Raw genomic sequence first — 24808 nt, forward strand, 5'->3', positions numbered from 1 at the left:
AACAGACAAATGAAAACTAGAGATGAAAACATAACGGAAACTCATTTCATAAAGCTTACAAGTTTGAAGCAGTATGTGTTTAATCTGCAAGTCAGGGAACCTCCTCGAAAAAAGCTGCAATCCAATTCATAAGTTAATAAAAGTTATACACTTTTACTTGTAATATTATTTTTTATTCAGCATAACAATGTATTAGTTCTACCTCCAGTTATTCAGTGTTTAATATGGAATATAAGGTTCCTAGAGCAAAATAATTTACCAGGATGTGATGTCATTCATTTCTCCTTTAAATATTACAAAATGTTTGTATATTGAGTCTTCACGACTCTTTTTTTTCACATTGCATCAAAACTTTATTTTCCAAATTGCAAAACAGTATTAGTCCATCATAATTTTATATCCATCATCCTTTTGTACATTTTGTTTTCATGTCCCATAGTGCAGAGCTTAAAGTCTGTGTATGGCGGAAGTTACTGTGCATGTGTTTACTTGGTGAGATGATGCGCTGGAGTGGAGCAAAGAAAATATGTGCCTCATTGTTATGCTGTGAACCAGCTAAAGGCTGACACAGGGAAAGACACATTTGTTTGTGACGCATTGACTTTCTTTTTGATGTGTTCTTCTCTGGCACCCAAGGTTGAATTAGCCGTGTGTACGTTGCGTATGTGTTAGCATTGTCTTTGAGTCAGATGAGCTGTTAGCTGCGACAAGGCTACGGTGGGGAAACTGGTACACTAATGACATGTGACAAGGGTGCACAGCCTTGACCCAGTCTCAAACTTTCTCCCCTTTTTTCTCTCTTTTTCACATCATTTTCTCTGTCTGCCTCTAAGTTTAGTTGACAGCAGTTGTGTGGAAGAAAAACCCTCCGGTGTTGTTTTTCCATGTCACTGTGAAGCACTGTCATCCAGGCCTGGCCGCTCTTGCCAATAGTCATCAGTCTTGATTCCTGTAACATGCTTATGGTTAGCAGGGTTTCTGCGCATTACTCCAGCAATGTGAATCGAATGATCTACTGGTGCCACAGGTTTTAAAAGCAGGCTGTTCAGCTCTACCTCTGATTTGAAATGAGCTAATTGCCGAGCAATGTAAGTAAGGATTAGGAGAAAGGGGCAGTGTGGTCTGTGTGTGTGTGTGTGTGTGTGTGTGTGCGTGCGTGCGTGCGTGCGTACACTTGTAAAAATATCATTGTGAGAATCATTCAAGTGCAGATCCAATGGAGTGAGGCTATTTTTGGAAAGTGAGGATATTTTGGCCGGTCTTCACTTTTTGACACAACTTCACAGGGATGTTTTAGGCTTCAGACTTGGTTTTAGGGTCACGATCAATTGGCCGGGATCTGTGCACTGACACAGCGAATACAATGACAAATACAACCTCAAACCTCCAAGCACTACACAACAACCATGGGCTACTTGGTCTGACACTTTGGGTCCTGGTACTTCAAACTTCTGTGTGGATCCTAAGGGTTTAACCCAAGAAACATCAAAACCCCTCAAAGCTTTGGATTTTGGATTTTTGAATTAAATGAACCAAAAAGAGAGCAAACCCACAACCCTGAAGCTACAAAAACAGTCATGTTACCCCCTGAGCTATCTCCACAGCAACCCTCTCTCTATTTCTCATCGGATTGGACTCTGTCTGCTGGGTACGGGACTACCAAAGACGGTCCCAACTTTTACTTCGGACCACACCTCAAGGAAAAAGCCATATGCTCTAAGAAACGAGTAAACAATATTTACCTAAACTGCTCAGCATGTTAGAGGAGTGCTTGGAAGTTCTCTGGTTAAATTTTTAGGATGATCGCTAAATTTTAAGTCCAATACTTGAAGATAAAATTCACTGGCTCATGGGTGTGTCGTCCACTGCAGAATATGGAATTTTTTTTTTTTTCGTTTTCAAAATGACAAAAAATAGTGGTCAACACTTGTATTGTTTGTCCACCGTTGATGGTGTGTTTTTGTGTGTGTGCAGAGGGTAATATGTGTAGAGGAGCTGAGTGGGTGAAAAGCAGGAAACAGGGTCAAATAGAGGATGATGGAGAGTGTATGTGAGTGTTTGTGTATGTCTCTGTGGGGAGAAAGGGCAAGATAATTAGCCTGTTAATCATCTGGTTTGAATCACTCATGGAGCTACATATGCCTCCAGGTTATAGACACATCGTGTGTGTGTCCAGGTATGCTGAATACCACTGCACAGTTGGTGACCCCATGAAGTCCTGCCTGCAGGCGAGCAGTCCTCCACATAACTCAGCATCTCGACCAGCCATCACAAAGATCCTGACAGAGTGCGGATCTCCACAACATTTATAATGTGGAGCTTGAAATATGAGTTATTGTTTTTGTCTCTTACATGGTACTTTCTCCTCAACTACATTTACCATATGGGACGATATGTTTTGGATGCCACTAAGGGAAATTAGAGGCATCAGCAAAGACAAAGTAAAAAACAGATGGATGTTACACTCAAAGTTAAATACTGAAAAACATTAGGATTAGTTACTATAATTGATGTCCTTTGAAAACCATTGAGAGCCTCAACTTTTCATGAGCAAAGAAAACACCTTTTTTCCCACATTCTTGATAATTTACACATCAAGTAAAAGCATTTATAAAAACCATTTAAATCCAAAATCTAGATGAAGTTTAAATGAATTCTGTATCTTAGTCTAAGCAGAAGAAAAGTTAAATTTTATTAACCAGTAAAAGGACATTTAATACTTCAGTTTTTCAGAAAAATTTGTTACACGTTGTATGTGTTACTGTGTTTTTTTTCAAGCACAAATGTTATATCATCTTAGTTATCCTTAACTAAGCTTTTTTTTAACTCAAACCATAATGTTAACCTAAACCTTTCCTGCTGTTAGGGTATCAGATCAGACAACTCTTACATGTGCCTTTTAAGACGAATATCACGGACAAACAACATAGTGTGTTGTTAGATTTGGAACATGTGTTAAACCAATCATAACTAAACCTGAGCATCGTCCCCATGGCAACCCTGCCTCCTAGAAACTATGTTTTTAGACAACAAAACTGCAACAGCAAATACGTTTTTGTTTGGAAATGTATTTAAAAATGATTTGCCTCACATCTTAAGTTAAATGTTGTACTTGAACACAACACTGAAATAAATACAGCTGTTAAACCCTGACACGGGTGTGGTCTGAGACCAACGTGAGTTAGTTTAGCATCCACCATCCGCCCCTGCATGCTCCATCACAGCCCTGCCCCTATGTAACAGTAGCTTTAACAGCTGTAATGTTCTGACCAACACGCACATCTGTCTTTCACGTCTGGAGCGGCCTCAGGACGAGCACTGAAGTCCACTGTTGTTGGCAGGCCTTATTGACTGGTCACTGGCATGTGTGTGTGTGTGTGTGTGTGTTTGTGTGTGTGTCAGGAGAGTGTGATCTCTGGAATGTGTGTGTGCTCCATCACCTTGCTGTGGGCGTGACATTACAGTGAGAGATGAAGGGGCCTGCTGTGAGGTCACATGCCCACACACTCACACAGCTACTGCTTGAGGCACACTGAGGTCAGCAGCAGTGTTTTCCTGTTTTGTCGGCCACGAGGAAAAAAGGAGGATCAGACTTGGAGGGGCTTTGCAAACACTTGACGTACGTCTTTGAGGGAGGAAGGCAGAGTAAGAAGTACGCAGGCGAAATGGAGAACACTGACACAGGTATGAAGGGAGGAAGAGTTTGGCACAGCAGGAGGGGGAGCTAGGCAGAGCTTCTGGGGAGAGTTGGAGATGGATGGTTTGTTGGTTGTTTGAGCCCAGTGGGAACACACAGACAAGTTGAGAATAAACCAGGCAGGGTTATTAATCTCTCATCTGTCTCAATGTTATTGCTAACTATCAGAGAAAAAATATAATTTTGGCACAGATGTATTTTCAAATACAGCAGCCTTGGAATCCACTGCAATGCCTGGTTTAGACTCTTAATCTAAACCATCAACTAATGTTTTAAAAGCCTTGTCTCACTAGGCCGTTCAATGTTTTTTTACTTTTAATTACACTTCCATGTTAGATATGATAAATCTATCTTCATTAACAGGCTACACTCGGCAGGCTTTTAGGGTTGCAATGATTACCCCTCTGCTTTAAAAGCATACTCTTCACCCAGATGTTTTAATCAACTATTGACCTGCAGTATATCCTCTTAAGAAAGCTGTTGTGACAACAATGGTGTGATTATTTAGATAAGATAACCTTTGTTATGATTTTGCAATTTTTAGTTAAATTTAATTTAATTGATTAGTGGGGTGTGGAAAAAGTACATACTTTAACATAATAATCCATGTGAGTTAGCTGACTGAGTCAACTTTTCAACTTATCTTGACAGGTGATTGAAGATGTTGTGATAAAGGGGGAACAAAATGTATGCAGAATGTTGACAGTTAAAAATGAGGGGAGGAATGGAACCAATTGATTTATAGCAGATATTTTAGAAGAATAGATGACACATTTTGTGTCATTTTATTAACAACAGATTACAGTGATGACTCAGTTACACAGAGATTGGTCCAAAAACATGTTCATTTTCTGTACGCCCTTCTCTTTTTGTTACATAGTTTTTGACAAACTTGCTTGTTTATACCTCGGCCTTTGAGCCAACATATACAAGATAACAACAAACCTCAATTTCATTAAAATTACGATTCGTTCAAATACAGTTCACTTTGCCCCTCTTCCCTCTCCTCTCCGGATCTGTTTTCTCCATCAATCCATTTCCTGCAGGAATATGACAAGGATATTATTAATGTGATAAAGACTTTTCGCTTCCTCCTCCCCTGGTCTGTAATAAAAAACGCTGTGTAAACACAGCAGAATGGTCCAGATCACACACTACGCAGATCCCTGTCTTGTTTCCTGATTAACATCTCTGGCTTGTGCTGTTTGGTGGAAAAACAGACGCAGCGGAGTTTTATTCGTCGCAAAGAAATGCACGGATGAATAATTAGCACAAAGGCTCTGTTGGGAGGATTCATAAAAATGCTTGTCATGCTCATACGAACACACGAGCACGTACACCTGAGGACACTGGAAATAAAAAAAACTGTATGAGTGCCAGATACATAAATTATGAACCACACATGAACTTAAATACACATTCGGTCACCTTTTGTGGGTCTGAGGACCATCTGTGATAACATCAGTGATCTTCTCTGTATAAACTGTAGACAGACATGAGAAAGCTCTGTGTGATGCTTATCCAGTAAGACATACCTTCACAGTCTGGATCAAAGCTCGTCTATTTATTCCTTTGGTTTACAGAGAGTCAACTGACCTGATAATAATATTTAAAATTATTATGGTTTATTTTCCATTTTTCTATTCAATATTCGTTGTTTTGCCAGGACTCTCCTCCCACAGAGATGTGACTGGATATATTTTAGGGTGATGTAGGAAAGGGATCACTGTGTTTTTCTGTGTGTTTGTGTGTGCGTACACAGCGGAGGTGCTTCGGAGCCCCAACATTCCTAAGTGCGCTGCTCTTACAATTTTGCCCAAAAAACCAAGTGTCACATGCTTTCTGCCCTTGTAAGGGCAACTCTTCACCCTCCTACAAATGGTGCAGACGTGTAAATGTAGAACTTAGAACAATAAAGACGTAGTTTATGGGACAAAGAAACCCTTGAGGCAACAGAAGTTCAGTCCTCCTCCCTAAAAGTTAGATGGGGAAATGTTTGGATCATGTCAAAATCTGTGCTCTGTCTTTTTTTGATCCAAAAAACCTGACTACTTGAATAATGTGGTCAGTGGGATAAATTAATCTGCTTTATCAGTCATGTAAGGGGAGACCCCTCAAGGGACGAATTACTTGCTTTATTCTTTATGTCCCAAGACAATTACAGCAATTCCTGACATTAAATAGCATTTTCCAGAGCAACAGTTCAAACGAGGACTGTGCCATTATTGAATTGATCTTCAGTAAATGAACTGCATGTTCCGTGGTATAATATAAATGAGTGCACTTACTGAATTACAGCACTTTGGTACAACTTTTAGACACTTGAGTTCTACTTTATATTTCTACTCGACTGCATTTCAACAAATATTGTTCTTTTCACTCATCTGACAGTTATAATTACAAGCAACTTTGTAGATTGTAAAAGCTGATAAGACCATATATATTCGTACGTATTAGTTCTTAACTTCCTTAATACTGAAAAAAATAGATTAATAGAAATATGTCCTTGGTCCAGTTAGTTTTTTTTGTACTGAAAGTGGATTTTGTGGCTTATATCTTTGCACCAAATTGTGGTATCTGTACTCTTACTGAAATCAATGGTTAGGCATTGTGGGAAATAAGCTTTTTAACATTCCTGCTGAGAATGAAATGAGAAGCTCAACACTATGTCTGCTACACCCAGCAGCATGTAAGCTTTGCACAGGGACTGGAAACAGCTAGCTTGTTCAAAGACAATAAAATCTAAAGCTCATTAATAAACCAAGAATAAATAACATGTTAATAAAGCTAACTGGTTGTAGTTCTGTTCATATTTAACACACATGAAACTCATCCTTCAACATGTTCAGGGTTTTCTTTCCTTTCCGCTACTTTCAACACAAGTTTGATTTCACATTTTATGTAATGAGACAACGTGAGTTGTTAAGTTCTAGCAAATGAACACCTTAATGTTGAATGTCACAGGAATGTACTTCTTGAATTTGTGGCTGAGGCAGGAATAACCTGTGTGATTTTAGAAATTTATTCCTATGCAGGCAACACAGCGAAAATAAACAATGTTCATGCTGGGAGGCTTCTTAGGCTTTGCCAAGGCTGTTAATCTAAAGTAATGATTAAGCTGTTTTTACTCTTAAATCAAACCGTATCACAGTTTGCTGCCTTACCTCCTTGAAAATAAAACCTTTTGCCTCTCAGAATAATCGTTATTCGTTCTCTGACTTTATTGTAAAGGCAGCTGTTCTCCAGTATGTGTCTGTGTGAGTGTTACAGTGGCAGCAGATGATAGCCTTGTATAACGATACCCCTGCGTACCTCAATATGTGTGCATGTGCATATACACCCTCTCTCTCTCACACACTCCCATGCATATTTTTTCCACCCTCTGTGACTGTCCAAGTGGTAGAAGGTGCCAATAGCCTTAAAACCACAGGAAAATTGCATTTCAGATTCATAAATTCAATAGTAATATGAATAACAGCAGATTGGAGGCAGGGAGTGGGCCATTTTCCCAACTACAAAAACCAAACTAAATGTAAAGATGATGACTTTTTCCACAGGCTAACTGCACCTCAAATTGCATCTCAACTTACCAGACAAATAGGCAGTTAAAATAAAGTTGCACTTGAACCTTACATGGTCATTTCATTTTTAATGGGCTACTCCCGAGAGTGTCTTCAAATTATGCGGCGGTCAGTGAATGTGAGTGGTGAGGAAATATACACAGAGCAGGCTGTTTGTGGGCGACTGATTTCGCTCAGTCTTGAGACTGACCAGTGACTTTGCATTTGCAGTGTCTGTTCCCTGTTCTTGTCTGAGAAAGTGTGCACGAGTATGCATTCCCCTGCTCAATTGCGCGTGCGCACGCACACACACACACACACACACACTCATGGACAACATTTGAGACGCAGTAAGCGACTTGGCGCGAGTGGTTGTTCTCATAACACTGTTCCATTGCTGGCATTTTTCTGTGGTTCTAAATCTGGGTCCATGTTTGTTGATGCAGAAAGTGGAATGGAAGTGTGTGTGTGTGTGTGTGTGTGTGTGTGTGTGTGTGTGTGTGTGTGTGTGTGTGTGTGTGTGTGTGTGTGTGTGTGTGTGTGTGTGTGTGTGTGTGTGTGTGTGTGTGTGTGTGTGTGTGTGTGTGTGTGTGTGTGTGTGTGATGATGATGATGATGATGATGATGATGAATGATGAATGATGAATGGGACAGATTATGAGACACCTCTAGTCATACGGTCTGTATTTATTTGAAATCGCTAATGCTTTGATACACTGGAACTTAAATGGATATGGTTTTCTTTGTATGTCTTTCTTTTCCTCTCAGCTCTCTGACTCCACATCTGTCCACGTGTCTCTTTCAGGTGTCAGCCCTAAAGAAAATCGATACACAGCTCTCAGCCTTCACCAGGTTGAGTGTTAAATACAAAATTATATAAACTAAATTAAACACTCCAGAATTTCTGAAACATTTAATCACAGTGCTGTACTTCGTACCACTAAATTATCTCCTTTTTTTAGGGGCACTCAAAAGGTGCACTCTTTGAACATCCAAAAGGAATAGTTTAGTAATTTGGGAAACACATTGGCTTTGTAAAATATTAATACCACTCTCATGTCTGTATATGCTAAATATGAAATGGCTACAACTAGCAGATGGTTAGCTCAGCATGGCTGGAAGAAGGGAGGAACACCTGTTCAAAATGAAAAACTAAGCCTAAGTATTACCTACTAATTAACAAATTATACACATGTTGATTGTTTCATTAGAAAACAAATCATAACACAAAAACAATAATTTGTGGTTCCTCAGGAAGCTGAAACTATTTCTGGCAGCAAGCCCTGCAACCTAAACAGCTACAGGTTATTTGTCCCAACCTGTGAACTAGACCTTCGTTGTAATGGTTACAATAATGAAAATGTGCTTAATTTAGTGATGTTTGAATAGGCTTCTGCACAAAATCTCCATGGTCACATTAGGAAAGAATTTTGACCTTTTACCTTTTTTTCAAAGTTAAACAAACATCTCCCTGTTTTAGCTTATTATTTAACTCATTGATGTGAGAGGGGTGTTGATCATCTTCTCCAACTTTGATTCTATTTCACGAAACTGTTCCTTTAACTCAAAAGGATCACTGACTTCTTACAGTGATCGAACACACACACACACATACACACGCACACACACGCGCACACACGCACACACTAAATTCCCAAAAGTTCATAGGCCAGTCCCCATATCTAATCCCAGGCCTTTAGTGAGACAAAGGACTCTGTTCTTTCCCCGGCCACCATGCTAATCTGCCCTCCAAACTACAAAGGCACTCCAGCGGACTGCTCCCTGCTTCTACAGGGATTATCATTCACTTATTGAACCGGCTCTTATGGGTTTGGAACAGTCGGAAAAAGAGAGAGAGGGAGATGCAGTGGCATACAGTTTGGGGGAGCAAAAGGCACGAACCCACTTTAGTTTATTTTCTTTCACCGAGCTAAACGCGTGATTGAAATGTTAATACAGCAGAGCTGCAGTCCCATAGTCTCCTCTCGGATGAATTTCTCCATCTGGGGAGAGAAAGCAGAGAGAAACAGGGGTTGTAAAAGAAAGAAAGAATTGAGAAAGAGCAGAAAAGAAGGAACAAGAGTTTGAAAAAAAAAAAGTGAGACACAGAGGCTGGAATGTGGGAACAGCCAATAAAAGCGCCCCATGTAATCGCCAGCGTAATCCTTGTAAAATAACCCGGCGAAGGTAGTGCATACGTGTATGTGTGTGTTTTTTGTGCATTTGCCAAATTAAAGTTTACAAAGTGAAAGACTTATTCTACATATTTATTTTTTGTGCCAGTTTGATTGTTAATAATCTTCTCTGCATATTAAATTTGTTTTTTGAGCTTCCACTAGATTAGCAGTCCTTTCTGATGTGTAATTGTGATTGTTTTTGCCATGAGATTTCGCTCCCTCCCCCTTTCGCCCCTTGACTCACCCTTATCTTTCCCTCACATCTCAACCTTCAACTGTTGGATTTGATTCCCGTCGTGCCTTCATTCTCCTCCAAATCATGCTCAAATTGATAATTCACATGGTGACACTGAACCTTGCTGCTGCACCAGGAAGGAAAGTCAAGGGTAAAGTCTCACAGTGCAACATTAATAGGATGAGTTTAATCTCCGTAAACTTTAACGGATTAGTACACAAGTCTTGCTCGAGGAACAGGCCTGACATGAGATTTACAGCGTTGCGTAAACATTCTTTTTTTTAAAACCTTCATCATTGTTCCTCATGCTGATTCGTCTCTGTCTCATTGACCTTTGTTGCAAAACACACACACGCACAAACACACACGCACAAACACACACACACACACACACACACACACACACACACACACACACACACACACACCTGTATGTCACGCAGACCACAGTAACAGAGCTCACTCTCAGATATGAACACAAATAAACATCCTGATTGGAGTATTAATCAAGCAACCCCCCCCCCCCACACACACACACACACACACACACACACAGACGCCCCCTAGTTGTTTGGCAAATTAATTAGGCCAATGTTCAATAGGCTGTAAGCTTTAATGAATAGAGCTATAGAAAAGGAGGAGGGACGAGCAGCCTGAGAAAAATGAGCAGACTCCGCCGGTTATCGTCCGCTCTGGCTCGACCACAGAGGTTAACGACCTTCCTTGGCAGACGAGCGCACACTCTGACTAGAATATTTCCCTGATAATTCAGCGGCTATTTCTCTTTTGCTTGGTGGGAAAAAATAAGTCTTATTTGAATAAAGACTACTGGAGAAACTGGGGGTATCTGTTTCATTAGTTTACACTCACGCCAATTTGTTTTTCCATTGCAGAACAAAATCCTTAATACAATATAGTTACATTTTGTAGTGGGGTGATCTTGAACGTTACATTTGTTTTTGTTTTGTTCTTTACCCACTATGCTTATGGCAAAGTCACTTCATGTCATACGGCTTCATTTTCAGATGTTAGGCCATCCAGAAAAAACAGTAAACTGACATCTGAGCTACTACTACACCGCAGATTGAATCCAATAATTTAATTTACAAAAACTGACAATAGGATAAGCAAACCCACTTCGCAGAGCAGTTGGTACAGACAGTATGATGTGTGCACATTTTGATTTGACTGAGTTACGGCACAGAGAAAAGGGGGTGCGATTGTTTGGTATTAAAAGCACCAATCCGGTGCTTGATTGGAAGCTCTTTCCTTGGACGCAGCACATTGGAGGTAATGGAAAAAGCTGTGGAAAATTGCTCAGAAATTCTCAGGATTTGCCTCTGTGGATAAAGTGTCCTGGCTGACTGTTTGTGTCTGCTTGAATATTCCTTGTGTCTCTGCCATCAGCCCGTTCTGTCGCTGACCTGTTTGTAACCTCTCTTTCTCAGTCTCTCGCTCTCTCTTTTGTTTCGGAGAACATTGATTACTGTACTGCTGATTCATTGTGGATGCCCTGCACCACAGTGACGTAGGGAGCTGTAATATAACACACACTCCCACTCACATAGAGACAGAGTCAATAGATACAATCTAACGCAAAGACTGCAGCTCCCTGAATGTTCGGTGACAGTACATTCCTTTCCAGCACGTATATATTTATACATGTATATCGTATAATCCAGGTATAATTCATCCCCGATGAGTACGAACTCCTGATCAAATATCTTCTTGAAGTTCATTTGGTTCTACTTTGTGTTTTGGCTTCATCCCTCGCTGATAAATTTCAGGTTCATGCTCCATAATCCTAATTTCCTGGAAAGAGAAATCAAATAATATTCTGTCTTTTAAAATCATTTGCTGAGCATTTGGATCTTGGTGTGTGTGTGTGTGTGTGTGTGTGTGTGTGTGTGTGTGTGTGTGTGTGTGTGTGTGTGTGTGTGTGTGTGTGTGTGTGTGTGTGTGTGTGTGTGTGTGTGTGTGTGTGTGTGTGTGTGTGAGATAGAGAGAGGACTTGTGCAGGGTTCGTTCTTAGGTATTAAATTTGTCTGAAAATGTAGAAGCAATAGACAGGACCAGTCTGTGAGTGTGTGGGATCCATTTTACATTTATGTTCACACTTTTATGCTCTGTGCAGTGCACTATTGCTGTGACGTGTGTGTGTGTGTGTGTGTGTGTGTGTGTGTGTGTGTGTGTGTGTGTGTGTGTGTGTGTGTGTGTGTGTGTGTGTGTGTGTGTGTGTGTGTGTGTGTGTGTGTGTGTGTGTGTGTGTGTGTGTGTGTGTGTGTGTGTGTGTGTGTGTGTGTGTGTGTGAAAGTGATGTCAGGCTGATATGTGGTTTACATTAGTTCTGTTTGATGTCTCAATCAGAGGCCTCTCGCCACCTACTTCACTACTGTTTGATCTGCATCAATCTGGTCCTGATCACGCTGCCTTTGTTTACTTTCAAAGACACTTTTCATTTCTCTATGTTTTTCTAACCCCCACTCTCCTTGTCACTCTGCTCTGTGCACGTGTGTGCGAGCGCACGCAGGTTTGAATGCCTTTTGTTCTCTGAGCAGATGTTTGTCAGAATAAAATGCAGCAAAGTCAAAGGTGTTTCACATCTGTGCGGCCGTCCTGTGCTCAGCGTTACATTCCCTTTTCTGGAATTTCCTCTTTATTAAATTTGAGCAAAAACATCACTTCTGCTCTGGACATGTTTGAGAGGCCCTGATTAGAGATTAGCAATAGTGATTTGAAGGCAAACACTCGCTTTGGTCTGAGTCCAAGTGCGTGGGATACATGCTTTAATCTCGCTGCTTAATAAAATACTGCAAGGGCAAGTATGAGTCCACATGAGTCTCCCTCCCACTGCCGGCCATCCGTCCTCAGCGGATGGACAATGTCCAATGTTTTTTTCGCCCATGTCTGTGTGTCCAGCTTTGAGTACCGCAATTGTCCATGACTGAGTGAGTGAAAGAGTTGACTTTGTGATGAAGTTACATAATTGATCAGCAGTGACAGTGAGTTTCCATTTTGTTTGCATAGTGCATGAGAATATTGACACACATGATCCCTGTTGCTAGTTTCACATTATTGTCAGTCGTGGTACATGCATAGAAAAGAAACAGTTTTGCAGCAAAGGTAGAAATTAAGCGCGTGAACACGGAAACATGGAAATTATTTGATTGTTTTTTTGCACTAAAAAATATACTATGATGATACTATGATAGGTTCCTTCATTTTGGACATAATTTCTTTCTGTTCTGCAACACTGTCAGTTTGATTTGTGTGTTTGAGTTTACCAAACTCGACCTCTATGCAAAAGCATCAAGTGAATAAACTTCTGCTGTTTCGCAACTATTTCAAATTAATAAATTGAATTTATCCTAAACGGTCTCTCGGAGCAGATTCAAGACATTGTAGATTAGATCTGCTCGCAGGCCTCCGAGCACCTGCAGGTCCCCCACAAAGACCTGGCGTGGAGGATCTTTTTTTATTCACTTTGCTCTTTCAAGCACATCTCTTTATCTTCCTTAAACCTCAGCTCGCCAACAACCCCTCCTTCTCAGAGAGTTGCATGTGAGAGTTACATGTCTCAGACCCATTAATACTGAGAGCTGTAGGCACATAGTGAAATTCCTCTTCCCTACGCAGAGTAATCCAACACTCCTAATCATTTATCTTACAGGAACGCCTTTTTTTACTCCACCCAACTCAGCTGGATGCTCCAAGTCTCAAAAAAACAGGCAGACATACGTGAAAGAGTGTGGGAGAAAATTAGACAAAAGATATCAAGTGGACGAGGGAATCGAGACGAAGTGCAGTGTCTGTGCCAGCAAAGTGTTTTGACAGAGAAAAAAATTGTACGGCAAAGACAGCAGTGTTTACGTAGTTCTAATCATGCAGGCATGTTCAGGGGCTCACACACAGAGTTGGCCGATGACATGAAGATGTACACATCGGCGACTCTTCTTTGTTCGCCCCTGATTACATGTGTTGCTACCATGGCAACCGTAGTGCTTAATTGTTGTTTACAAGGGTGGACGGCGTCTGTCATGACCTCAGGTTGGGGGTCAGTGATTAATCTGTTGCCACAGTGATGCGTGTGTGCGAGCGAACACGTTTGGATTAAACCAGATTCTCCGACTATTCAGTATGCAATGAAAATCTTCACTTACAGTCTTGAAATTCAAATTCTTTCCATGTGTGACAGTATCTCTGTGGTACAAATTAGGCAATGAGTGTGCAATTAGCCACTTCTACCTCTCCTCGAGTCAGACTTCTATACTGATGTTTAAAACATCACTGTCAATCATCTTACCACATTTCTGTAATGTAAACCACACACCGGAGGACCTAGTGCTGATTAGATTGGATATAATTAGGTCATCGGAGTTTGAGATAATGAAAGTCAGCATTGCTCCACTGTTGCCCCGTGTGCTCAGGGTCCTGTGAGACTGAAACAAGCCTGTTAAACTTTATTAGAGTGAACAGGCTTCCTGAGTCCACAGCACAATGGGCCTGGGAGAAAGTCCCACAGAGACCATAAACACAACATAACAGCCTATTGTCTCTATGAGTGCAGGAATGAACGGATGACAGGGTGGACGGATGAATAAATGGTCTGTTCTTCGCTTTTTTTCTTGTGGATGGAGATGACGGTTAGTGTGGTGATGGATAGTTTTGTTTTATTCAAAAGGGGACAGATAAAAGCGACGGGCTGATAATCTATAAAGTTAAGTCTTCATGGTTTTCAGCTGCAGATGTTTCAGTCCCCACGATGCTGCCCAACGGCTGTTGCTAAGAAACTTGAAATGAAATGCCAACAGTATTTTATCATGTTGATGGTGACAGTATCGTGGAAAACAAACTTTTATCAGACACGAACTCCGGAAATGTCTTGAATATTTGCAGGAACTGTACCAGAAGGAAATGTACCAGAAAATGTCCCAGGCAACTTGTGGACATTTGTGTTCTCACATGCAGCCCCTCTGGGAAAAGTACAGGAAAATGTCTGGACTACGGTGCATGTCTGAAAACAGCTATAGTTAACATAATCCCTTGTTGGATCTTAAGTAGGGGAGCCACAAATTATAACAGGCAAAAAAGGATTGGACAAGGAGGTGTCAAAATCAGGAAGGTAGTTCCACTAGCACTGCTATGGAACTACCTTTGGTTGTCCAATAACAACCATGTGCAACAGTTTAAGCTATGAAACTCATGTAGGTCTTCAGTTTCCAACTACAGGATCCTAGAATTTCCTCCAACAGCCCTGAATGGGTTCCTGACTAAATTAAGCTTCATAGTTTCCACAACAATATAAATGAACGCTATAAATAAAATTGTGTTGTTGCAAACCTTCAGCATTGGTGGGTATGTCTGGCTCTACACACAGGCCTCATCGGTAAACCACTGGCCATCTCAGCATGTTGGAGTCATCGGAGGAGAGCTCTCGTGCTCTCCAGACCAATAAATCAGTGGCAACCTTTTTCGTGTAGTCTCTCATAATCAACAGACCACTGGTTGTCTGACGTTTCCTCAGTTAATTATCATATTTATGAAAAAAGTATCTGTTTTTTTATAACTACAAAGTCCGTCTTCATAAGAAGCACTGATGATCTTCAACAGAGTAGAGTAATCAAATTATCTTTCACAGACAGCTGCAGTCAAGAAACTAACTACGTTCACCAGCTAAAGATGATTCATCAGACAGAGTCGAGGTGGTGAACCACCGGGTGGGAGCAGCCTCGTAAGTGCGTCTGTTGATGTGGGCTCCAACAGCATGATCACTGTCCTGATTAGCTGCTGCATCTATCACTGGGTGTTTGGACGGGACCAACGGCTCTGCTGATGGACATGGGGTCACTCCCCTGAGCAGGTGCTGAGGCGGTGGGAACATGGACGCGCTCAAATTCAGACGTGACATGTGCATGAATAATATTACACAAAGTTGTAATCAGAGAAATGTTTATTTGGCAACAAGAAAAATGATAAACAGTTTTTTTTTTTTTTGAACTGCCCATAATGTGATGTCTTTTCCCTCTGCATTTTTTCTGTCGATGAAGTTTGAGTTTGTTTATGTGTACTTTGTCACATCTGTCCGCTCGCTCTCAACGCTCTGCATGTAATATTTATCTCTCATGACTCTTCAGGCTCATCACACCCAAAATAAACTCAACTTGCTTGTGTGTTTTGGAATCAGGACAAATCAAGTCATGGGTTTTGTTTTATTCAGTATCGCTGTTTTTTACGCATGTTCGTTTATGAGGATTAGAAAACAATGTCACACCTCATAAGATTCCTCCAGACAAGGAACAACCAGCTTGCAGGTGTTTTACCAAACGGCAAATGTACGTTTTCAGATGAAGTGAAGACGTTACAAATTATGACTTTGGGAGACTCCCTGCGTCTGCGCGTCTCTGTTTATAGCCCTGAGCTGTGATGTGGAAACAGCAGTGGCAGGTGGAGATGTGTGTGTGTCTGCAGCTTCTTGGAGCTGACGAGTCTCTAGAGATTCAGAGTGATGGCTCCACTCACTCTCCCTGATCTGGGAATAATCATTTCCTGTGATATGGGAATAGTGTGTCATAGACATTACGCTCCGTCTTCGTTAATTACTCATGGACGGCGTGGAGTGTGTGTGTGTGCGTTCTCTGTGTGTCTTTGCTTTTCAGGCTGAGAAACATGGAAGTCATTTGGACCTGATACGTGCAAAGTATCAAGACCACATTTTTTTCTTTAAAAACCTGCAGGCGAAGTTTGTCTCTCTCCTCCATCTCGCTCTCTGTCCCTGTCCGTCTCTTTTTCTTTCTCATTTTCTCCTCTCTCTTTCTGTCTGTCTCTCCGTGTTTCTCTCTCTTAATTGTTTCCAGAGTGTTTGTTTGGAAATTTGTTGAATTCTCCATCACACGCAACCAGGATCACAGCCAAGGCATTCCCCTCTGTACGCACACGCGCACAGATTTACACAGAAAATATCACGTTAAGTCCTTTAATTACACCCTTGTGATGTCTTCACTGTGTAACTGTACAGATGTATAAGTGTGTGTGTGTGTGTGTGTGTGTTTTGCTGCGCACAAAGTCTGTATTAGAGTAAAGTATATAGAATATAATGAGAAAGCTAATTCAGAACGTATATAATTGGACAGCATTTTTTTTCTGCAGAGGCACACCCTTAACACACACACACACACATATATACACACACACACACACACGATGTTTGTGTATGTGTTGTCATGGCGATGCCACATGCTCTTTGTGTCATGACAACAGCAGTGAGGAAGGTGAGAGCACCACCTTTCCCTTTCCTTTTGTCACACTGTTTTCTTTCTTTTCCCTTTCCCCCGACTTCTCCTGTCTCCCTCTCTCTGCCCCACCGACCAAAACACACACACACCCACACACTATCCTTCCCTTTTTTACTCCCTTTCTTTTACTTCTCAAGAGACACCTTCAGAGTCTTTTCTGTCTCTTATCCTCTCATAAACACACAGAGAGAAAAAATATTAGGATTTCTTTCATTGACATTCCTTACCAACTGTGCACTTCCTCTCCACCTCTCACTGTGTTTTACTGAGGCTACAGGTCAATAGGTCATGCCATAGATGCTCAGCGGTAACTCAATTTCCCGTCATCCACTTCACACTGAGCTGAACCTGTCCTCATGGTGTGGTGGGATAAAAGCTCCAGAGTGAGGGATGAAATCTGACAGATGGGAAAGAGACACAAAAAGATACTGAGGTGAGACACATGGACGTAGTTGGCGACGTGAAGTGGGATGAAAGAGGGGGGAGGCGTCAGAGGGCAGGGAGGGAGGACTGTGAAGGACGGGAGGGACTGTAAGGTGCTTTCCCAATTCCAGTCGTGAATTCATTGTTTGAGAAACATGTGGTCTGAATTTGTTATGAGCAGAAAAAGGACAAGATCATACAGTAGTGCTTTACACAGAGAGAGAGAGATAGACACACACACACACACACACACGTGCACCATATTTCACTTAAAACAGTCATGTCCCACTTAAAAATCCAAAACAGTGAAGTGAATCAAAAGGGGACATTTTTATTGACTGTGTGTGTGTGTGTGTGTATTGTGTGTGAGTTAAACAATTTCAGCATGATAAATAGCTTCACAAACAAACACACCCAGATCATGGTTCAACAAAGCTGGTTCAAATCTGTGACTAACCTGAACCCTTAAGTGTTTTTCAATCTATCAACCAATTAGCTGCTTCCTCTAATGAGCTTGTCAGGTAAAGCCCTCTGATAGGTGGAGACAGGGCTGTTTGGGAAAGCTAATTGGTTAATGGTGCTTTTCCCAGATCTTTCATCACCCCCCATTCCTCATCTGTTTTCAATTGAGGAACGAACCACTGCCTCAACTTCTCACCTCTGTTTCTCTCTGTCTCTCTCCATTTCTGTCTTTGTTTTGCTCTGCTCTCTTTGGTCTCCATTTGCCATTGTTTTGCTTGTGGAAAGAACAGGGAAAACCCGAAGGTCGTGGTATTTGTGATGAGAAAATTGTGTGAGGTTTTCATTAAAAAACACACACAAAAACTCCCCTGCTCACATAAATGTGCTATTGTTTATACCCTATTATTCATAATTTTATTAAAGGGCACGAGCCTAATCTTCCTGCTACTTTGTTTGCATACATCATACTTAATGTTCTGGCTGCTGCTGTTAAACTCATCATCAGTGCTGATAACCAGTTGATTTTGGATCAGCCAGCCAACACATATGAAGCTTTCAAACTTAATTGAATTATTGGCTATAGGTATTATTAGTTATTAATTAATACGTTGTAAGTGTTAATTAACAAGTGTCTCTTTTTTTGTTGTTATTATTTGTCAGCTAGCTCTGAGCCTGGAGATGGAATATTTTACCGCCAAGAAAGTATGATGGCAAAATAGACTGGAAACGTCTACCAACCTGGCGCGAGGCTCCTGACGATTGACGACTGATTTAGTCTATCTGCATCCCTGGCAATTCTTCTTTAGCTCAACTGTTCTTGTTTTGGGTCTCTCTGCGTAACTGAAGATGAAATATCACCCCCAACCTTCCTCCAGCACCACGTGTGCTGCCTTCTGCCCAAGGAGGTAAACATCTCAGTTAGCTTCTGGTTACCTTAGTAACAATGCTCTTGTTTTGTCATCTTACACATAATACAAAAGTTAAAGAAGAATATTCAACACAGTTTTCCCTTTGTGGTGAATAAACATAATTGCCAATATGATGAAACATATATTTAAACCCAACCCAATCAGCAGTTTAAATAACCTTTGTACATTAAAACTTTATTTTTTTAAAATGCAGGTAAACCCACTAAAAAAGGTGAATTACTTGACCATGGGCAGTAAGTTTGATTATAACTTTCACCCTGAAGACAAAAGCCAGGCGTTAGAGAATGTTGGTGGAGTTTGGTCGAGTATCAGACGGTACCAAAGTGTGAGCAAGCAGTGCTGAGAAAATGCAGCTTCCGTTATCGTCGAAACCTCCATGGATTTCTACATTTTATTCATTCAAGACGATCTCATCTCCAGAGCTGCCACGAGACAGAAGGTAAAGCTCAAGGAACCTTTAATTCCATGGGTAATATTTGCAAATCACATCAGGCCAGAGCCTGAGGATGACTCACTGTAAGAGCACGACTCTGAATCCCTCGAGGAGCAATAAGCAAAGGAGAGGAGACGAGAACTTGGAAAGACTTTTGTTTTAAGATTGTTGATGAATAAAGATGACGAGAGATGGGGTTTTCTCAAGGGTCCTTTGAGGACGCAGTCTTCTTTATTTTATTTTAACCTTTTATCAAAAGGTATTCGTATCGTATCGGAATATAGTCTCACACTGGGAAGCAATTTCCGCCAGAGACCAGGGACATTAGGACAGGAAATTTTGTAAAAACTTGATCTGCATACCTTAAATTGCTTGTAATCCATCATATTAAAACAATACGGCATTGGAATTTTAAAGAGGCAGAAAAAAGTATCTCAGGCAGAAAAAGGCTGTATTAGGTGTGTCCCTCTGTGTGTGTTTGTACACATGCAGAGCCATGTGTGAATCCCATCAGGAGCATGTGTGTGTGGTGGAGCCTCTCGGCTGTGAATATTCATAAGGAGCTATAAGTGGTTATGAATGTGTTGAAAGTGATTTTCAATGGCCACATTATGAATCATGCCCAGCAAAGGAGCTCATTCAGAAGCATCTGTTGCCTGATGCTGTTGCTGCCAAATGTCTGTAGAGTAGAGTTGGTGTGTTCCTCTATATATTGTGTTCATTGTGCAAAAGCATGGGAGTGTTCTTTGTGAGTAGATGTGTGCCAAAAGGGGCCCGAGACCCTTATCTGTGCTGTGTGTGTGTGTGTGTGTGTGTGTGTGTGTGTGTGTGTGTGTGTGTGTGTGTGTGTGTGTGTGTGTGTGTGTGTGTGTGTGTGTGTGTGTGTGTGTGTGTGTGTGTGTGTGTGTGCGCGCGCTCGCTCATGTACATATGAATCTCTCTGCATTGCAGAGGTTCCAAGCAAATGGCACTTTGTGATTTAGTGAAAGTGTCGGCTCTCTATTCCCATGAAGTGTGTGTGTGTTACCGTGCATCAAAAGGAGAGGATATGAAAGGTGAATGTCAGTCTTTGATGTAAAGCTTCCCACTGTTAAACTTCAGCTTCAATCAACAACTTAACTGCAACACGCCTTCACACACTCACATGCAACAGTGCAGCCACTGTTTCACATTAAACACTTTCACAGTGACACAATCGAGACGAGGGAGATTCAGAGGAAAATGACTCATTTTGATCGATGGTGGTACAGCGGCGATCATCCTGCCCCACCTGTGTGTCTCACTACAGGTGTCTGCATCTGTGTCCGTGTGTGCACGAGTTTGTTCATGTGCATGTTTGTTTATGTCTTAGTGTAGTTGTAGGGTTGTTTGTGTTACTTGAGTGTGGGTCTACATGTGATCATTTACATGATCATAGAGTGAATTTGGCAACGGTTCACCAGCCTACCATCTGCCACTAACAGAGCATGCACACACACACACACACACACGTCAATCTATTGTGTGTTGTGTGTGCGGTGCTTCGATACACCACGCTGACTTGTGGGATTAATTGTGTGATTTATTCAGTAGGTTCCTGATTTGGGGTGAGGCAGCCTCTACCAAAGGGTGGAAACCATCATTAAATCTGACATCATCACACACACACACACACACACACACTTACACACACACACACTTACACACACACACGAACACACACACACACACACACACACACACACACACACAGAGACAGACGCAGACACACACACGTAGCTGCTACATAGCATAACACTGAAAATGAGGATTATTGTGCATTTCCTACATCTTGCATTTTGATTATTGCTTTAGGATGTGTGAGTGAGAATCGTGTGTGTGTGTGTGTGTGTGTGTGTGTGTGTGTGTGTGTGTGTGTGTGTGTGTGTGTGTTCTCTTAGCAAAGGTGTCATAATAGCCCCCTGCTGTTGAGACCTCAATTAACCCCCTGCAACTGCACAGCACTGAGACAGAGCAGGGCAGAGGGAGGGGGCAAGGGGGAATAATAGAAGTGATTGGATGTCGGTGGCAGAGGAGTGATAGAAGGATTGAGAGAAGTGGATTTCTTGATTGTTAAATATCTTTTTATCACTTGAGTTGTGTTTTTCCCTTGTGGACTTTCAGCTATCCATCTACCCCCTCGCCCCCTGTCAGCCTGGAGGCGGATGGAGAACCTGAATTCAGGAGAGGTTCTTGGACAATGGCGGATTGAGCCAGCTTTACAAACCCTGAACGTGGAGTAGACGGTCTGTGAAAGCTGCTCGCCTCGAGGCTGGCTAAAATGCTAGCCCTTCGCACACACACACATATACAGATAAAGGAGGAGAGGAAGGAAGGGGCTGTCTTCTTTATATTGATTTTAATAATAGCCATCAAAGCGAGGTTGTGTTAACAAAAAGTGGCATGGGACAATCTGGCCCATAGCCTTTGGCTCGTGTTTGAATGTGACCCTTGTAGATGGCAGTGACATAGATGGAGTTAGTGAGGAGAAGTGACGGCAGCCTCATCCTATTTCAACTTTGCTCCGAGTCTTTGTTCCATCTGCCCTTTTTCATAAGGTTGATAGAGGGAAAGTAATGAACTTTCATCCCATTAGCTTGCCCGGCATCATTCTCCTTCGCTCAGCAGTCATGCCAATAAATAACATTGGAGCTGAGGACAGCAAACACAAGGAGAGACAGACAGGGACACATACACTAAACACACACACACACACACGCGTCATTACAGACACACATGCACAGTCTGCACAAATTAGGCACACGAATCTGCTCAAAGCTCAAAATCAATGTACAGGCATGTTACCCCCAAACACATACAGGCCCGTGTGAATAAAATACATGCACAAATACACACGATATACTTTCACGACTACACACACAATGACACCGAGGGGAGACGAGGGTCAGACAGGACTGATTGTCTCTTCCAGTCGCTCCAGAGAGCGTATTGATTTTTCCCACAGTCCTCTCTCCACACACCTCCTTCTCACTCGCTCGTCCACTCTATTTATCTCTCTTTCTCTCCAAAGGACCCTTCATAATTTTCTCGTCCTCCCTCCTCTCTCCTGCTCTTCTCCTTTTCTCAAACCTCACTTTTTCTTCACCTCCATGTCACTCCTCCCCCTCCTCCACTTTCTCTCTGTCTTCTGTGTTGTTTTTCCCCCTCTCCAGGCTCTTGTTCTGGTTCTCTCCTCTGCGTTGAACGGGGACCAGCCTCCACCCTTTGGGTCAACTCAGAAACCGAGTTTGATTTCTGTACGACAATGTAACAGTAAAATACGTCTCCGAAGGTGCCATGGACACACGCAACGTGCTTCACTTCAAATCCCCTGGGTGATTTACTTGTCCCCCTCTCTTACAGGAGGCAGGACGCATCATTCCTCGCACCTGACAGAAAACAGCCCTCTCCTATGAAGCTCCTTCTGCAACAAGATTCCTGCCGCTTGTCGTGGAATCATCCACCGTGTCAGTATTTAAGACCCATTTTTCTTCACCACGGCTTACAACCTGCCATAACTCATTGACTCTCTTCTCCTGTTCCTGGCACTGCTCTGCACTTTCTTATCAAGCTGGAGCTTTATCTCACAGTGTTTGTGTTACGCAGTGCACTTTTTTCTCTGTCTCACCTTTGCTACTTCTGCTTTTGCTCTATGGGAAATTTCTAGAGGGTAAAAAAAATAGAATCTGAAAAATTCCAAGATCATGCAGTGTGATTAAACAGATGTCATCTCCGGTATGGACACTATAGCTTAAGTTGTGTGTGTGTGTGTGTGTGTGTGTGCGTGTGTCAGAGAGAGGGAGCAGTGTTTTATGGGTCTAGTTATTAACTCCATGTGACTTTTCACTGATCCAGCAGGCTGGAAAAACAAAAAAAAGGAAAGAAGAGAAGAGAAATGAGGAAGAGGACTATAGATTGTCCTTCAGTCTTCTGTCTGATTCGGATCACTGGAAAATATAGAAGGGAAAAGGAGAGAAAGAATATCTGTTGTTCTTTATCCGTAATCTACTATGTCTGTTTCTACTTGCTGGCTGTCACTCAGACTACATCTTCCCCAATTTGGCGAGACGAGGGATATACGGGATATATTCTATTTCCCTCCTAATCTCAATTTGGGTTCAGCGATGGGTTCAGACAGATGTTTAATTCGTTGTCACAACAATGCTCCTCAACAAGCCAGCTTCGCACAACGCACAATTGGTTTCACACACACGTTTATCTTGTTCATATGGGCTATTTTAGGATAATGGCGGTTGAGTTGTGTTGGTTCACGTCCATGGAAAAGCCACAGTCGGCGTGGCTGCGCTTAAACACACAAAAACTGAGGGATAATTGTGTCAAGGGATTAGATCGGCTGAGACACTATTATTGCACAATGAAGGGAAATATGCAAGACGATCACGTCTGGTTGCATATCTTCTTCTGTCATTACTAAAAATACATTCAAATAACTAATTCACCTGCCTGCTTCAAAATAGACACACACGTACCTGACTTTTTAAAGATAATATAATTATTATCATTATTATTACTATGATTACCTCCATCAAGGAGGTACTGTAATATTCGCCCCTGTCCATTTATGTTTGTGTGTAAATTGGTTGGTTGGTTTGTTTGCTTTCACAACAACTATTACCAGATTTGGACAAAAATTGGTGGAGAGATGGGACGTGGGCCAAGAGAGAACCCATTCAATTTTGAGGCAGATATGGATTTTTCCCCCCCCCCCCTTTTCTTTAATACTGCAAGATAGGGCGTTTTTGACATTTTGACCAATTTCCCAGGAAATCATGCATGGATCTTGATGAAGAAAAAATCTGTCATATTTAGGGGACTGATATCTATGAGTGTGTACAATTTTCTGCAGCTTGGTTGGATTTAAGGGGACTGTTGGGCCTTGGTATGCGCTCTACTGAGTGCCATTAGTAATTATTATTATTATTATGCATTTAAATGGAGCATGTCTTAACCACACAACTACAAGATTGCCAAAGACATTTTAAGTACATCAGTTAATATTAATTTTCTCACCGTCCCCCGCCACTGTGGTGTTTTTTCTGCGAGTAGAAGCTGACCACAATATTTTTTTTTTGTAAATCATGTCATCTTGTCAAGCCCAATAAAAACATCTTCCAGTTATAGAAACCGAAGACAAATGTGGGATTGAGGTATATGGCTGTAGCTCAGCTGGTAGGGCAGGCTTTCCTGTTCCTTGTTGGGGGGAGTTGTGGGTTCAATCCCCAACTTTCCACATGTTGTAATGTCCTTGAGCAAGACACCGAGGCACTAGTTCTCCCGTGTGTGTGTGTGTGGGAGGGGAGGAAATGTATAGTTAGTGGCTTTAGGGTGTAGTATGCTTTGACTAAAGTGCTTGTAAAAAGCACGAGCAATGTGATTTGATTCATGTGGTTAATTAACACATATTTATAATAAACTGTTTGAAATTCTGTCTGTCTCTGTGTAAAAAGGTCGAACCTTGTCCCTCCCCCCAACACTTTTGAAGGTAATGTGTCCAACAAAGTTACAACATTTTTTGTAGCTTTCCACAACTCTCAATTTTGCTCTCACACTCACTTTATATG

The 24808-nt window shown here is 41.7% G+C and overlaps 1 protein-coding gene across 4 annotated transcripts in view; it reads left to right on the plus strand.

The window, feature by feature from the left end:
- The window catches only part of slit2 (slit homolog 2 (Drosophila)), a 132244-nt gene that overhangs the window by 22916 nt on the left and 84520 nt on the right, over positions 1-24808 (plus strand). For 2 of the 4 annotated variants that reach the window (XM_047333992.1, XM_047333993.1), the window contains one exon: positions 22590-22693. The gene's annotated coding sequence lies outside the window, so the exon portion shown is untranslated. Of the gene's footprint in view, positions 1-21350; positions 21473-22589; positions 24730-24808 lie in introns of all 4 variants that reach the window. The other 2 variants (XM_047333991.1, XM_035637608.2) reach the window with 2 other exon arrangements.

This window comes from Scophthalmus maximus, chromosome 8 (genome assembly GCF_022379125.1).
Source record: "Scophthalmus maximus strain ysfricsl-2021 chromosome 8, ASM2237912v1, whole genome shotgun sequence".
Classification (NCBI taxonomy): Eukaryota; Metazoa; Chordata; class Actinopteri; order Pleuronectiformes; family Scophthalmidae; genus Scophthalmus; species Scophthalmus maximus.